At 38.0% G+C, this 18,046-nt stretch overlaps 1 protein-coding gene across 4 annotated transcripts in view; it reads right to left on the bottom strand.

Annotated features, from left to right (window-relative positions):
- The window catches only part of RERE (arginine-glutamic acid dipeptide repeats), a 256,830-nt gene that overhangs the window by 135,867 nt on the left and 102,917 nt on the right, over positions 1 to 18,046 (bottom strand). The window lies entirely within an intron of this gene.

The following is an 18,046-nucleotide window of genomic DNA, read 5'->3' as shown; positions in this document are numbered from 1 at the left end:
TCTCTGTTTTTAAGAAGATTACAAAAAAGGTCACCTGGGACCAAACAAGAAACTACTCTATGCAGTCTATGTCCAAGTTATGTGTGTTTTCTACCCAAATTCCTGAGGCAATTTCCTCCTTACCTACAACACTCAAAATTAATCCCATCTTCCCTACTTTTAGCTGGCAGTGACACAGAAACAGAGGATCAGAAACAGCACCCTTATATCCCACAATACCTCAAATATCAGATATTAAACATATATTCATTCATAGGGTTTTAACTTTTGAACAATCCAGAAAACAGGAATTGAACGCAGCCTCATCCAAGTTTTCAAGAAAAAGAACATTACTCATTTCAGGTAATGACCATAAGAGATTTCTGTATTTAAAACAAACTACAGTATTTATTCCATAAACTTTTCAGCTTTACTAGAAACAAAGCTGCTTACTGTGACAAGATCTAGCAAGTCACCTGTTTTCCTATCAGCAAAATACACTTAAGTACGACAATACCCTTAAAATTTCAGTACAATTCTAAATGACAAAAGATAATTTCATCTTGTAAAAAAAGCAGTTATGCTTAAGAACTGGCTGGCTTAAAATAAAACTATCAAAAGATCTTTCATGAAGGTTATGGGTCATTGCTTACTACCTCATTTAATCCCTTTGTGGTATCTTTCTGCTCCGTTTCCCTTTTATGTTCTTTGAATCCCATCTGTGGTTCATGGTGTCAGTTATGCTGAGCAAAAGCATAAAGTAACCACACTATTACAGTGTACAACTACCCATGAACAAGCCTGTTTAATTATAGCTGTCAGGGCTAGAAGACAGTGTGTCCACCCATTTCCCCCTCCATGAAAGCTTCTGCGGCACAAAAAGCTTTCCCCAATTGACTGCTCCCTTCTTGGGGAAAATAAGCAGCTGTCTACAGCAGTGGATCCAAATCAGTTCAGCGTGTATATACCTGACAAAACCTGTGCAGATAAACTTTGTCTGCCTGCACTGCTTCCACAAAGGCCCAAGAGGGAAGCGGAATACAGATGCACATCGTAGCTGTGGCCAGTCAGTTGGGTCCATCCAGGCTTACTATTTTTGTTTTAGCAAGCCACATCTCCACGCAATACCCACGTAACCTCGCATTGTGCTCGTGCTGAAGATTCTTCACAACACAAAACTACTGCATTTCTCTATGCGCATATATACGGTACGCTCAGCTCTACCGTACGAAAATCACAGATGAAGCAATGGAGATGCCACACCTCAGCTATTATTTCTACAAGTATCACGAAAGCCCTATATGAAAGACATGAACAGGGGTGAGAATTCATTAATAGGCTATAATTAAAATCACTACTAGAGAAAGCAATAAGCACTATTTTTTAATCACAGCATCTCTGTTCGTGTTTGTTGCTTCTACAAACTCCACTTTGATTACAGCTTATGCCTTTCTCACAGAAGCAAATTTGGCAGCAAGCTGCTGACACAGTATTGATAGTGACCCTCCTTAACACACGGGCTTATTAGCATTTCTATTGCTGCACTGCATACGATACACATTGTACATCAAATACACTCTGTGTCAAGCATAATAAGCAAACAGTTACCTAACAACTAATGGTATTACAAATGCATTTAACTAATCATTGAATATATGCTCTGATAATTAAATTCCATTAAGGTTTTTTAAGCCTTATCCTAAAGAAACGCAACACTGAAATGAAGATATCATTCAGACTATGCCTGACATTTGCCATTAAATGTCATTTATAGTATATAGCTCAAATCTAATTGCTGAGCACCACCAGCCGCAGTATTTATCACTTCTATTAAAACAAGCAGCACACAGCGGTGGGACTATTTGAAGCCACCATATACAGTTTAAATAGATTTCTCACCTTTTAAATATCAAGAGGCCACATTTTTCTTCAACATCTCACTAAGGGGTTTACCTTTTAACAAAGAGATACCGAGAGCTGAAAGGATAAAACAATCAGGAGACAGTTTGCTCTGCAAACCCTGCACAGAGTTTGAACAGTCATATGGCTGTTAAAATACCGCCTAATAGGCAGGGGAATTTTGTGACAGGAAAAATTAAAGCACCTCTGCAAACCGGCCCACTCTGCTAGCAAGCTGGGTTTTAAAATTATGAAAAGAAAAGAAAGAAATAAAAGACTGTTCAGCCAGATCCTGTGACTTGGCTATTTTACCTCATAATCAAATGCTGTTCCTATGAGGAAACAAAGTGTATTTGGAAAATAAATGCCTGGAAAGTAAATGTTTCTTTGTGCAGCTTCTCAGAGGATGTAAGCATTTGCTTATGAAATGGTCAGTTACTTAAATGTTTCCATCCTCTAAGAAACTGCACCTAACATGCTGTGTTACAGAAAAAGCTAACATTCAGACCAGAAAGGAAAAAAAAAAAAAAAAGAAAAAAGAGTTTTCTACACATGTATTGGGGTGTTCAGACCCTGGCTGGTAAACAGGGTCATGACATAGCCTTAATAAAAATAATACTGTCAGTAATTGATGTGAAACAAACCAGAGCAGCTAATCAAGAAAAAACAGCAGTCTGAAAAAAAAGTCAAGTTGTAGAAGATATGACTGTATCTTACTATGCAGGGAATTTCTAATACAGATTGTTGCTGTCTGCTGCGATATCAATAGGTAGAATTAGCAACACTAGACTTTATATTTTTCTTTGTATTTATATGTAAATCAGTACCAAATAAATATACCCCAAACCAGGTCCACAGGCTGCAATCTAATCTAAACCTGTAGATTGGAAAGATGGCCTCCATTCATCTGGAAATAGCTAGATATTGAAAATGCTAAAATCAGAAATAACTACACTGCAGAATAAAATGGATGCATTTACTTGCTATAAAAGAAAAATGCTCAAAGGAAAAGTTGGAAGAGAGGTACAAAGGAAAAAAAAAACTTCTCAGATGCTGAAAATCATGCGTGAACATACAGACAACTAAGATGAACCCCAAGAAAAGGAGTTCTGAAACAAAGATATATAGTTTTTAAACATATAGTACACATATCAGGGACACCATCTGCAGTCTCATTTGAATTAAGATTAAAGTGAGTACAGACGGCCAAGCTAATATACAATTCTAAGGCTAATCATTTCTCTTGGGCAATATAATCGTCACAGCACTACAACTTTAACAAATGAAGCTACTAATGACTTCCATTTAAAAGTCAAGGTGTTATTTCAGCCAGAGATCCAGAAGTAGAATGCTTTGAGACCAACTAGTAGTTCCATAAACCATTCAGTCCTCCTGCAGAATTCAAATTAATTTACTTTATTACTAGAGGCACTGGATGGAACCCATCTTTGCCCAATTCAAATGCTCTTGACTCAGAAATCATCATGTATTGTTATTGAAAGTTTATACCTTTCCCATTGTTCTGGGCACGGGGATTTATATGAAGCGTATCATCATAGCCAATTTTTTTACAGACTTATTGAAAACAACAGGACAGCTGATTAAGAATTATGTGCAACCATTACCTATAATCAGAAACTGGCAGAGTACCTTACAAAAAAGAAAAAAATTTCAGAAAGGAAGCCAAAACACCCTAACCAAGTGTTAGTAAAACTTAAGGAAATTTGTGTAAAACCTTATTTGACTGTTTTAGAGATAGCTCATTATTTAGATTAGTTACCTTTTACTAAATACAATCTTCTCAGCATGACTTAAAAAGTTGTTTTTAAAATCACCATGAGCTTAGTTCTTCAAACTGCTTTACTAGGAGTCTCACTTGGGAAAAAACAAGTGTTAGAGATTATGGAATAAAACTAGGCGCTCTCCCTCTCTTTGATGCCTACGTTACAGGGAAAAGCCTACTTAAAATCAATATTGAAGCACATATTTGAGAAGCTTGTGCAATTGCCTTCAGTTTTGACCATACCATCTCTCTGACTTCTGCTTGTCACAGGCTCATGTACTTGACTGCGCAGATCGGCATAGGGCACAAACCGCGTGCTCTAATGCTTTGAAAGTTGTGAGAATGCTGCCAGGCTGGAAGGGACCTCTGATATTACTTGGAACTGGAGCAGGGCGGGGGGGGAGAAAAAGAGTCCTAGCACACTGGGAGCCTGAGCCTAAAAGGTGTGGAGCTACCTATTTATTACCTTTGAAAAGTGAAATAAAATATTCATGCACTGGCAGAAGCGACACTGACAAATCCATTTTCCAACACTTAAACTAATGTAAACTATAGGACTTGTCCTACAAGTGCTTTCCAATGAGTACGGTAATAAATGAATCTTTAATATAATGCAATATTAGCTCAAATTTAAATATTTACTGTGCAGTTAGTGTATTTCAAATGCAGGCATGCTCCAGACACTCTCCTAGCTGTTTATTTTCCTGCCCCAATATCTTTACTGACAAATAGCACCCTTGGTTTAATCATCTCTACACATTCAGCATCAAAAGGCAAGTATTAAACACCAATTAAAGCTACTGTATTAGCCCTCTTCGGCATCAAGAGCAGTCAACATGTGGGGAAGGGAGCACATTCAAAGGACATGCCCTTCCTAAGCAGAAGTGAAGATTATGCAGTACACAGAATTACACCAAGTAGCAGGTTACACTGGAAGGCTGCAGACAGCATCATGACAGCTGCAGTTTCCAGATGAAAGATTTATGATGATATTTTACCACAGTTCATGGAATTTGCACTTCAGAGTGTGAAGTTTTTAGCTTAAATGCCCAAACTACTTGAAAACTCAAACAGCTTACATTGAAAGAATGTTCTGAGGGCTCAGCAAAGCACATAGAAACCACATCTGAAATCGGTATACAATTTTCAGATATTTCCTTACAAATTTGCCTCGGCTAATGCAGGGAAGCACTCAATCACAGTCCATACTGGTGATAATAATCTTCTTTGATCATGAGCACAGCACAGGGAGCAAGAATTCCTAGGTTTATGAACAATTTTGTAATACAAATAAGCAAAACACTACAACACATCAGAACCAGAAAAATAACACCGAGTAATAGCTTCCTTTTTTGAAAACGTATTTCGCAATCTTTTCAGCAATAGACATTCTGAAAAGCATCCAGGGGAATACCTTTCTGCAGATTTCTTGGCATACATTGCATGCATTGTGTGATATTATGCATTATGCACCTTCTGCCTCACTAGGTCCTAAGGTTCAGACATATCAATGCACCCAATTGCCTTTTTTCCTTTTTTTTTTTTAAACATGAAGAATATGAAAGCACATACTGAAACTGGTCCTTGTTAGCAGGTCCATTTTCATCTCTTTAAACTCAAAGACAGCAATTCCCTTGAAAACTGTCACAGCATTTTCACAATCCATAAAGAGGAAGTTCAACAGCCTTAGGTCACTAATCATAACTACAGTAGATACAGAGCATAAATTATGTCTTTCTATTTCACAGTAGTGAATCATGTATATTCTTTTATCTTAATTACTTGATTCTTTCCATAAATCGAATATTCCAGACATGTTTGTAGCCAGTAGGGTGTAAACAGCTGCAACTCCTTTCTCTAAAGTAATATTCCTAGCATTAATGTTCCATCTCCTTTCCTTTCTGCAGTTATGTGTAAACCTCATCTTAACCACTCCCTCCCGTTTTCTTTTTCTATATCCAAACATACAGATGCCACATTTATTGCTGTTTCCACTGCACAGCTACTTGTAAACAAATTGGTAAAGCTGTCAAGTAGCCTTCACTCTAATCAAGAATCTTTTCCATATATGAAAGCACTGTTGTATAGATGAAGCTGCATGTATTTTATACTGCAACTCCTCTAGCATTTCTTAGCTACTTAACGCAGTTCATGAAGATGCATATTACATTGAGTCATAAACATGGGATACAGACTTCCTAGGATGTTCATTCGCTGTAAAGCATTAGTTAGCTTTCCCAGCAAAATTAGGGTACAGAGCATAAAAGAGCACTTTAGTGGTGTTAGGCTATTTGAAAAAAGCCCCTCTGAATCAGACATCCATTGGAATTCTCCAACTGCAAACCACAGCAGAAGGGATGAATCTTTATTCCTCACAGTCATCAGTATGAGACATGGCCAGCAACAGCACCTCTAAAATTCAGTGTTGTACGGAACTAAATTGGTTATTTGACCTGCTAAAATCCTCACGCTGACTGTGACTAGTAATGAACCCACTTCATGGAAATCTCAACTCAAAGAAAACATACAGCTTTGCACAAATACTTAGCTATGAAATCTGGACAAGCAAGACCCAAAAGTTCAACAATCCTAGCGATATGTCTGATATAAGAGTAAAGGGATTTGTAAATAGAACAACCTTCTTTACAGCTCGTCAAATCTTATTTACAATGTCCTAGACTAGAGTCTGCTGCATTGGTCATATAGGCTGATTCCAACACTTGTCCCAGCAAAGACCCTATCTGCATCATAAGACTGCGACATTACCTCTACCCAGGGTTTTACAGCAAAGCTACAACTGTCGTATTTTGTGTTAGAACTCCAAGAACTTCCAAAGAGCTCCATGACATTAGGCTTAATATAGGCTGCCTCTTTCACCTCTCTCCACTCTTCCGGTATTTTAAGATGTTTACTGACCTAAGGAAGGGGAAAAAAAATTTCAACCAGAGCCATGAAGATTCACTTACCCAGACAACTGCAAAATGGGTTAAGAAAATCATAGGAAGCATACTGATAACCAGAAGAGATATACATATCTCCACAATTGTGCTGTTCCAGTTTTATACATAAACAGCACAATTAGTAAAAAGATTGATTTGACAACAGAATGTATCTGGAAAGATAAGAACCACCCTCCCAATTTTGCTACCTATAACGAGACTTTCTTAACCCAGGATGCTTAAAACACACCATCTCTTAAGTAACAAAGTAAGTACCTGGCACACCACACAGTGACAATTCCTTTTACTGTTCATAAAATGCAAACCATGCATGGAATTTTGGTTCAGCAAACTGTAAGCTGTCGAACAGGTTAGTCATCATCACAATTTGTTATGAAAATGGCAACTGCTGAAAAATACTTATTTTCATAGCCTCACTCTCTTAGAACTTTTATAGAGCCAGAACTTCATTTTGGAGAAGGATCCTTACATTTAGATGGATTTCTGCTTTATGTTTTATGCTGTAATTACAACTAGTGTTTTGCTATTTTAAAAAGGATGTTTTACAAATAAAAGGGAAATGCTGTTGTTTTATACAGCATTCCTTACATGAGATATATTAACAGTACATACAGGTGGATGGAACAAAACCTGCTTTACAAAACAACAAAGCTTGTATATTTTCCAAAAGGAAAAAGAGTTCAAATAAAGTTTAAGATTTGCTTAGCCCAAGTTTGTTTGTTTCAATAATTTTGCATTGCTTTTAACCTTAAAATGTGCCAAGAAACAAGACACTGAAAGGAATAAGATTTAAAAAAAAACATAGAAGCTCTGCTTGGAAAGCAGAGCAGGATACTTATGCACTATTAATTTAATTAAAGAGTTATTTTCCTTTTAAATACCCTCTAATGGCCCAAAATGAACTCAGGCTGATTTAAAATCAATCACTTTAATCAAAATTACAAGTTCAAATTCTCCATGGATTAGTGTTCAGTGACTACAGAGTCAAAAACCCAAGTAGGGAAAAGAACTGGTTATCTCATTTACACAAAACGTGAATCCCAGGCTCACACGGACAGGCAGCCAGCCAGCCCCTAAGCCCCATTTCTGCTCTCTAAACAGGCCCTAGGTAGCACACAGACCTCATGCCTACCTTCTGTGTAGAAGAAAAAAAAGGAATTTGCAAAGGATCTGAAACTCTATTAGACAGTCACAAGGTGGAGCTGACTTGGAGCATTTTCCTACGTGGCTCAATCAGTCTGTCTGCTGTACAAAAAGGGGAGATGTATTGCCTTTCCTGCCACCGAAACACAGAGTGCATCCAAGGTATTCAAAGAGCATCTATACTATTTTCCCTTCCACATGATAGCATTTTTTGTACCTCTCACCAGCAGCCTGCTAGAACAGACATCTTACCTAGCATTTTTTAATCTATACAGAATCAAGACCTTTTGACACAGTGTAGTGTATCAACCTCAAATTTACCAAAGACAGACAAAATAATCACTTGCCTTCAAGAACATACTTGCTCTACACAACAGCCACACAGCAAGACTAGGGGTAGTGCATGGAAACGACATATCAGCAGTGATAATCAAGAAAACTGACATTTCAGAACATACACCAGTTGCCCAATGTCTATCACGTTTCTATCACGTTATGAAGCGCTCCACAGTAAAGAGGAACAATGGCTGATCTTTATGGATAAAGACAATTGCTACCTGCTTGAGCAGCAGCACGACTGAAAGGCAAGAAGTACTTGCAAGGGAAGCTAGCCAGAGCTGAAGATGAACATGCATGTGTGCCAATATCCTTAAACGTCCCCAAGTCCTGAAATCTTAAGGAAACTAGGGAAACAGGAAGGAAAGAGTCCAACCAACTCAATATGGGGCAGGGAAGGAGGAACAGAGATTTCTGATTACACTCGCATCTCTACACCGATTCAGGTGAAGAGATTTCTCTACCAAGACTGCCAACGTTGCAGACACTTGCCACCTCCCACCTTCGACCGTGCACTGTTACTCTAGAGCACTTAGGACAAAAACTTTATAGTTAGGCAGTCTCAGTGATGTTTTCCATAACTGAACTCCACAACAACTCAATTGCACTTTCTTCAATGTAGCTGGAAAAAAAAAAATCAAAGATGTCTATTTCACATATTATGCATCATTCTTTTCTGCCCATATTCTATTTTTAAGCACCCAGATAGGACTTACAAGCTTCCAAGATGCTTGTGCATCTAAGCTGCCCTTACCCATACCTACAGCACAGCTCTTACGACAGTTTCACAGCTGTGATAACACTGAAACACAACACCCTGCTGAAGCCATGGCAAGCACAGGTATCATTTTGGGTAGCTGGTGGCGGGATGTTTGTTAAGTCATATACCTCCACATGCTACACTGAGCATTTTATTTTCCCAAGAGCTTTATCACTACCTTGAAGAGCAATATGAAGTACATCAGTGAGGTTGCCCTTTTCCAGCAAAAGGCAAGCAAGCAAATGGTGAGGGATGGGACACACACTAAAATTTAGTGACCACAGTGACATTTCACATTCCTTAAGGAAAATCATTTTGAAAGCCGGAAAACAAATTTCTTTAATGAATTATCTTCACCAGCTTACGAAGCATAACAATGTATCTTTGGAGACTTAGCACAGACACAAGAAATCTGACAGGCACAAGTACCCCCAAATGACCAGAGAGAAAATTTCAAACTTCAATAATCCTAAAGGTCAGAAGCCTTATTAAACATGACAGATGCCCTCACTATTCAACACTAGAGGACATGGCTAAATTTATTCTAACTCCATTTGCTCTTGCTACATGTAAAGCAGCTAATGTACCGTTCAATACTTTTTTTTCCCCCTAAAAGCTAGAAATAACAACCTTTTTTCTCCATATTTTCAAGTTGACAACTACTGATTTATTTACCAGCCAATTATCTCAACACCAGGTGTAGCTGGTTTGCTTTGGGTAAGTAGGAGGAAACAAGACAGTAGAAAAGTTTAAAAAAAAAAAAGGCAAAAGGTGCTGAAGACTACACTACCATGACAAAGGGCCTAAAAAAAACCCTAAAAATATGGGCAAGTTAAATGTACAAAGGGATGTTAATAAATTCCATGTTCCTGTATCTACAATCAAGCCACTGCTATTAAACATGTTCTCATGTACAAATTATTAGCCACACATGTCCCTCTTGATAACACAGTATGGTAAAAGCAATCCCGATTGTACTCCACAACCATGAGTGGTATATTCTTGTTTTTCCCTGTTTGCTCAATATCTGATTTCGTCCTTGGCTCACAGTCAGATGGGGGGGGGTGGGAGGGATGGGTATGTTGTTAATGGAATTTCTATCAATTGTGCTTCCTGCTTTCCTTTTTATAACATTAGAAAAAATAACACAATAGCAATTTTACAAAACGAGCGTGGGATTTCATTCAGTCCTATTTTTGTCACGCTGCAATTCTTAGAATTCCCTTTTCTGTTTTATACAGAAGTTGGCTCTCAAAGTAAAACATCTTTACAATGAACGGGAGCGATTTTCTGATTTAGAACAAGCTGACAAGCATCATCAGCTCATATTAAGGCACTGTCCACCATGTTCTCTCTTTTGGAGTGCATCTGTAACGTGGTGCACACACACAGACAAGCATCTCGCCACCGGCAGCAGCGCAGGATGTTGAAACAGCTCTGCTGTTACAGGAAGGGCTTCAGCAGCTACTCCCTGGAGCCAGTGAGAGAGCTCACAGAGCCTTTGTTGGGGGTGAATCCTCAATAGCCTCCAGACAGGCTTTCATTTTTCATGTGGCAAGACGCCAGCAATGAAAATTCCAATTGCTGGCCTTCTGAATGCCCAGTGGTGCAAAAACAAACAGGTTAATCGCACGAAAAAAAACCTGTGGATTATTCTGTGGTGGTGGTGGGGTTTTGGTGTGGTTTTTTTTTTTTGTCAGATGTAGCCCATAAGTTGTAAGGTCTGGATTTCAACTGTAAAGATCTAGGCCATATGGAGGGGAATGGAGGAAGAGCTGGAGCTGAGCCCTAAAATACATACATATAGTCTTAACTTCCAGCTGTTCAATCCTTATTCTTAACAATGCTACCATCTGTTTTAAAGCCCCAAATATGAATGTTCTCTCCCTTTCCAAAAGACAATGATGCAATTGTGACATAACGTTGTAGCTCTGTATAAATTAATTTAGTTGCATTGGTGCATTACACTGTCAAAGCAACTCCGAAAAAAACAAAACAAAAAACCCCCCACAAAACCGCTAAACACTCTTTACTTGACAAAATAATGCCACTGATGAAACTACAGATCTCTGCCAGCATCAACCAGGTCTAAGTACAACGTCTTCACGCAGCCCTGTGCAATTCCCTGTGCACTTTGGGAATTCAAGATATACTGGTTTAGCTACTTCAGAATGGATGGCTTCTGCTCCTGCCTTCAGAAGATACACAATAAAATAAAGAGAATGTTGCTGTATTTTTCAACCAAGTTCAGTGAAACTCCAATACCCATAAATCCACAGAGCAGCTTCATTCCTCTTTCTTCAATTCTGAACTCTCATCTGAAGGACATTTCAAATACCTTGCTAATTCAACACACCAAAAGCAAGCAAATCAACTCAGCACTTGAAGAACAGTCTGTTACTACAAAAAGAATTTGTTACATGTTTGTGACAAGACCTAACCCTACTGTGTACCACAGCTTAATATCTGTCTGAAAATTCAAAGTGTCATATGGGCAAAAGTAAACAAAAAAAATTCTATGGAGAAGCACTGTAAAAAAGGAAAGGAATTATCAATGGATTCATATGCATCTGCAATGATTTTAATACAAAATGCCCAGCAAATCTCCCTGCACTGCTGACAAATCACCAGCTGAGGTAAATCCCAGATAATGAAACATTGTAAGAAGGGCTCTATTTAATAATTTAGCCCCTGTCAAGGAGTTTGTACTGATTCTTGTTTTCAGCACTGGGAGAGAATGTTATCTTCAGCCTCACGGCTCAATGACAGCATCAGTGAATTTAATCACTGTGCAGCTCTTGCCATGCAATCCTTAAACTGTCACCTCTGATTCTTCATAATTCCTTGCTACTTCATTCAAAGCCCCCTATACCCACATTTTCATACTAATCTCCCACCCCACACATGCCCCACTGTAATCGCAGCAGCATTTCAATCTGCTTCACATTAGACATAAAAGCCAATCTCATTTGCAGACTAAATTTTTTATTTTAAATAATTCAGCACTCCTTCAAATGTCTCATTCGTCTATCTCTCATTATCAAGTCTGTTCAGTACCTTAATAGCAAACTTAGCTGTGCTGAAGGCAGGATTGAGCAATCATGGGACAGCAGTTCTAGCAAAGGTTTTGAGTAGAAAGAAAATCTTTCAGCCTTTTCTTGGCTGTAGAAGGGGAGATGAATCTGGAGAAGCAAGAATCTATATTAATCAGCATTTTTTCCACACCAGAAAGGAAAGGTCATGCTGCCTCATAACTGGCCAGGAAAAATTAGCCGCAAATTAATTCAGCTGCAGTTCAGGAACAGAACATCAATTCATCTACAAACAGAATGAGGCTTTTAAATACATAAATGCTTGTGGCTACAGAAACCTCACCCAGATATTTGCATTCAAAAACACTAGCTCCTGTAAAAGTGCAGAGAATAACAGATGTAATTTTAACATGTTTGCTAAAATGCAAGGCCATACGCAGGAAGAATGCAAAGAAGAGGAAGCATATACTGCATAATTTAGAAAAACCTATTTCTTTTAATTTTTCCTCTTTATTCCAGGTGAGATGCAATACTTTCCATTTTGTAATCCTTTGGATCACAGTAAAATGATCCCACAGGCCCATACAGACAAGGTCATCATACACAGATTTTCTATTACAGGGCACTAGCGGCATTTCACAACTGTCTTTTTATGCACTTCTGCCTTTCCATCCAGACTATAAATTCTTACAAGGCCCTAGGGCAATCCAGCTGTATACTCCATTCAAATCAGGCTTCAAGGAGAAAGCACCACAGTCAAGATGCTTCAATCAAGTAAACACACAGGCACAAAGGGCAACTGCATCACAATTAATAATGTTTTCTTTTATATGGCAAATTCACCATTTTTCTGTTTTAAAGTTTCTCTCTGATGCTCAGATTCAAAGCGTTGCCCATTAGCATTTTAAATGTGACATCAAATTAAGTCAAAATATGATAAATCAGAAGCATGCTGCTGAAATCCATTTGCTGGTTGGGTTCTGTCCCTCTCTGGAAAAAAGGAAAACATTAAAAAGGAAATTTGGACTTATTTATCAAACACTGGAAATTCATACCAAGAACGGTTTAAATGACAGGATTAGAGAGCAGATTTGCAAGATGTATTATATTTGTATAAATTAGCTTGTATCATGGTCAGAGATATCCTGGTATTACCAGCAGCTATGTGTTTCTTTTGGCTGTCAGTTATCGCCCTTTGGTTTTGTTGTTGTTGTTTTGTTTACCTAACTTCTCACTTTACCTCTACTTGTCATCACAGAGAAAAAGCATATAAACTTCTCGGATGATAGTTCCACTTTCTCTTCCATTTTGGATGTGTCTTTTTTCCCTGTCAACCTAGAAGCTAAGCTGGAATTGCCTTGGTTTCAGTAAATTAACCAGAACTTTGTATTCAATACACTTGTAAGTGTAATGTTCTGTGACTAGCTACGTTTTCAAATCAGTATGCTCTTACTTGGGATGGAAGTTAAAACTTAGAAACAAAGCACAATGCAGAACCTACCTTTCTCCCAAAACACTAATATTCAGTAATCTTATGTTACTACTGATCTCTGCATACAGATAAACATATTTCCAATAGCCATGGCTCTCTACTACTTTTGATACTTAAATGGGGACGAGTAATCAAAGCTGGATACACATGGTTTTAGATGCATGACATCATTAACATATTCATATTTGAAATGCAATTACTACTGTTGCATCATGTATTTAAGCCAACAGCTGGTTATTTACCGTGAAGAGAAATTTTTATTGGGATAAAACAAACTTGTAACCAACACTGCAGGCTTTTTTTTTGCTCACAACACACTAAAGCAGCTGCTACTGTCTCCTGAGGAAGCAGTTCACACCACTAGACAGATCAAGAGCTTGGTACAAAGTGTCCACGTCTATGCTCCTCTGCACAGAGATAGAAGTGTTTGCTTAAATTCTGTTGGACTTAAAAGAATACTCCTGTTGGATTTCTCACTCCCATCATGTCACAGAGCTTTCCCCAAAGCCGGTTTACCCAGTGTCAGGGGTAAGTTCACATTACCATTAACACATCTTCACAATGGACAGTGCTTGGCCAGCAACAGATAGCGCCTGTCCACAACAGTAGGTGTTCAGCAGAAAGCCACTTGAGAAGAACAGGCAGCAGGGTGATCCTTGGCTTTATGACAGCATAGGTTTCCATATCAAATAAATTATGTCCCTGAGAATTTCTGAAACACCTCGCCATGCCTCTCTGGTAGGCCCACTGAACACAAATGGCAAGTTATTCAAGCTAGTCTTGCCTACGTATCCCTACATATCAGCCCTGCAGTCTGCCTAGGTATTTCACAGGAGTTACAGCTATTAGCTAGCACTATACACTGCCTCCGTGCTCTCCAGCCTGCAGGACTGAAAGAAGCTTCCTTCCAGTTCAGGGGGGTCCTACACAAAAGAGCATCAAAAGCCATCTCAATGACCAGTGTGCATGCGTATTAACTGAATTTCTGCATATTAATTGGATTTTCTCATACAAGTCAGTCATCTAAGTTTTAATCATGTATTTTCATCATCTGGAAGTAATCACAATCAACATTTTAATTAAGATAAAGAGAATGGACTGAATTTTAGGGCTTGTTAAGCATTAACAAGGAGAGAAAGAGAAACTTCACTGTTTGTAATACACTGATGGTAATGCAAAGACTCTGTCAAAGTTTAAACTACAATAGAAAAACTTGAAATACTATTTAATAAAAAACTATAGCTATGAAGCTGTCTTCTCAGTCTGATGAGAATCCAAATCTGTTTCTTCAAATGGCCTGATCCAAAAAGAAATTCAGTGAGAATTTCCATTTTCAAAACACAGCCTTCTTCAATTAAAAAAGAAATAAAGAACTTGTTTTCTTTTTGCAGGGGATAGGGAGCTGGGTGGAATGAAGCAGCAAAAAGTCCTGGCGTGTGAAAGAGAAGCACGATTGGCTGAGCAGATCCTTAGCTATTTCCTCAAGAAATTCCAGATACTATTTTTCTGCCAGAAACTCAGAACAAGGAGATCAAAGTCATTTTGGCCAGGTTTGATTTATTCTTAGCAGAACTTAGACTTCAATTCAGAGACCACAATAACAGGTTAAGTAACTGAAGTCAGGCTTACTTCTGAAGGACTACATGAAATGAGTGAAGAGTATCAATTCTGGAAAATTAGCATTGGGGGGTGGGGGGTGGTGTGTGAAGCAACATTTGATTCCCAGCTACTTATTTCAGAAATATTACAGTTCAAGACTTTTGGTCTGCAGACAATTCACCCCTCCTCACTTCCTCTTCATTGCCAACTAAAGCACGACACAGTCATCATTATTCTGCTGTGTATGCTTTGATCAATGTATTTGTAGCACCAAAGAATATTTAAGAAATACTTTCTGAAGTCTGTAGATTTTTAAGATTTTTGACTCATGCCAAATTAAAGTGAACAAATATATGCTCCCATAACTCTGTGATGACTAGAAAATTTGCATTTATGACAGCCAGTGTGCTGCTGTTGAAACAACTGCATTGTTAGAAATGCATTGATACTGTTGCAGAATTAAGTTGAAAGCAGCAGACTGATGCACAGGAGACATCTCTTGATGTAAACAATCTCAACGTTTTCTCACAGAAAGAAAAACTAATCAGAAAAACTTATGTGGGAAAGATACTTTAAAAACACGCACCTAAGCATTAACTGCTTCCATTTTATTGACTTGCCCATGTAATTTAAACCCCAAGCTGTAAGATTGTTCTAAAACAAAAGATCAACAGTAAACGAACCCGGAATTAAATGCTAATGGATCCCAGTTTTACTACTCTGCAAAACACCATTTTCCTCCTCCTTATAGTTGTTCAACAGTCAAGTGATGTCAATGAAGTATTAAAGCCCCATTACTATGCCCTTTTACAAGTTTTATCCACACGTTCCAGTTTCCCAATCATATTTTGCTGTTTCTTATTAAAAAAATAATATTTTTAAAGTAACTGACATGGTAAGATTGATAACATAGGCTTAAAATAAATGGGTAAGGAAGTGTTTCTCAAGGAACAAAACAAGGTTAGGAAAGTTGCTCTAGAGCTAATCATAACCTTGCATAATCCAGATTTACAGAAGACCACTTAACCCCAACCACTTGTTCAGCTGCCCTGATGTGCTCCTGCTTGGAAGGAGGGAGAGCATATACTACAAAGTAACTGAAAGCTAATATTCAGTACCAGCAACGAAAGAAGGAACTTATAAACCAATAACGTGTAAGGCAATAAACCAAACACAGATTTAAGCATTGTTTCACCACAGTTTGTTCCTAATCAAAGTCCCTAAGGATAATCTGGCCTTGAATCCTGAAAGAGGATAGTATTAATCCAGAGCAAAATGAATTAGCACTAGAGAGGGGTTAAAAAAATGTTCTGGGTCACAAAACAGCACAAAATAACCCAATCAGTGGGGGGGGGGGGCGGGAATCTAATAACTTGGTTTTTGTTGTGGTTTTTTTTTTAAAGTACAGGTAACGATCTCATACTCTTCTGATAGGCTAAGGCAATTTCAGTTTTAAAATGTCTTAAGTTCAATAATTCAAAACTGGTGAAGTGAAGCAAACAAGGAAAGCATCTATGGCATATTACACCATTTCAAATGACCCACCACGCCATCATTTTCTCTAAGGAGAAGAAAAAGAAGCTGTACTTGTAACAGTCGACATTCACAAGTATAGTAAATATTTCAGTATTTGACAGCAAAAATAGAACAGCAGATTCCCAAAGAACTTGTTCCTCAAAACGTTCTGCAAAATTCCCAACAAAAATCAAATCATCACAAGTAGCCAACAAAATAGCATGAGAGCTACTGAAACATCATTCTGTATTTTTACATCTTCGGTATGTCACTTCACAACAGAACTGCTGCCTTGAGAGAACACCAGAAGCACTGGATAAGAACCGGTAGCCTCAGCGATCCAGCTCGGACAAAAGGGCATCTTGTTCTTCGAGTGGGGAGAAACAGAGGTGCAACAAAAATACACTTACACACTGCAGTACAGCACAACACTCCATTACAAAGAAAACTAACGTTCACTTTAAGCACCACACATCTTTTTTGCATTGGAGAACATGTCTGCTCAAGTGCCATGTAATTTTTATTTAAGCAGCTTGACTCTGTAGGCAGCTGGAAAAAAAAAAAATCCTTTTCTAAGCAAGACAAGATTCACAGGAAACACTTTCCATTCCTATCTTTCAATTCTTTTCCACCAATTCCTGCTGTTTCCCTTCAAGAAAAATGGGTTAACTAACCAGGTTACTATCTACTGCTGCAGAAATCAAGCTTTCTAGTAAAAAAAAAGATACAATGTTAAACTCAGGTTTATAAATGAAAATGCACACATTCTTAGCACTTGAGAGTTCTGTTGTCATCAGTGGACAACACCCGTACTAAATGTATACCTGAATATTTCCAGAGAGAAACTTAAATTACATTGCAATCACTGCTATCTTAATAAAAGCTAAATGAACAAAAAAAGTCTATTTAGTGAAGACATCTGGTATAGTAAAAAAAGCTAACATAATGACACTATTTGGAAATCTGTAATTTTTTTTTTATCCAGCAGCTCTATTATTGCACTGTATTAGATCTGCGCGTCTCTGTGGAATTTAATAGATCACTGCACAGAGGAAGCTTTGCCAACTAGATCTGGTTCAGATCAGGCTACAGTGGGTTTGGCAGCATTTTTTGGCCTTTAAAGAACCATCAACAAAATTACCTTTATGCTAAATTCTGCTGACTGCCTGAAGATTGATGGACTTCCTATAGAATACCTTACAAACACAGTTGAGATGGTTTGTCAAAAGACTACCAACTGCCAGTAAAAAGATCACTGTGCCTCTCCATCAAAATATCTGATAGATACTGGTAATCAATTTGAGAGTTTGTCACACAGAATGAACGCAAAGAGAACGTTTGTCAAAATTAATGCCCTAACTAAAATTTACTATCAATTTAACAAATCCCAGTTAGTGGCCACTATAGAAATTGCAGCAAAACTCTTGATTATGTGAAGACAAAACAGATTAGAAGGCAAAAGCTGAAAAATATGACCTATTAAAAACAGAACTTTTTTTTAGTGGTATAAGGAAGCATCTGATTCAACAGATAAATTGGACCAACACT

The sequence above is a fragment of the Aptenodytes patagonicus genome, chromosome 19 (genome assembly GCF_965638725.1).
Source record: "Aptenodytes patagonicus chromosome 19, bAptPat1.pri.cur, whole genome shotgun sequence".
Lineage (NCBI taxonomy): Eukaryota > Metazoa > Chordata > Aves > Sphenisciformes > Spheniscidae > Aptenodytes > Aptenodytes patagonicus.
The sequence above is the reverse complement of the archived record's forward strand: the minus strand, read 5'-3'. Positions and strand labels throughout refer to the sequence as shown.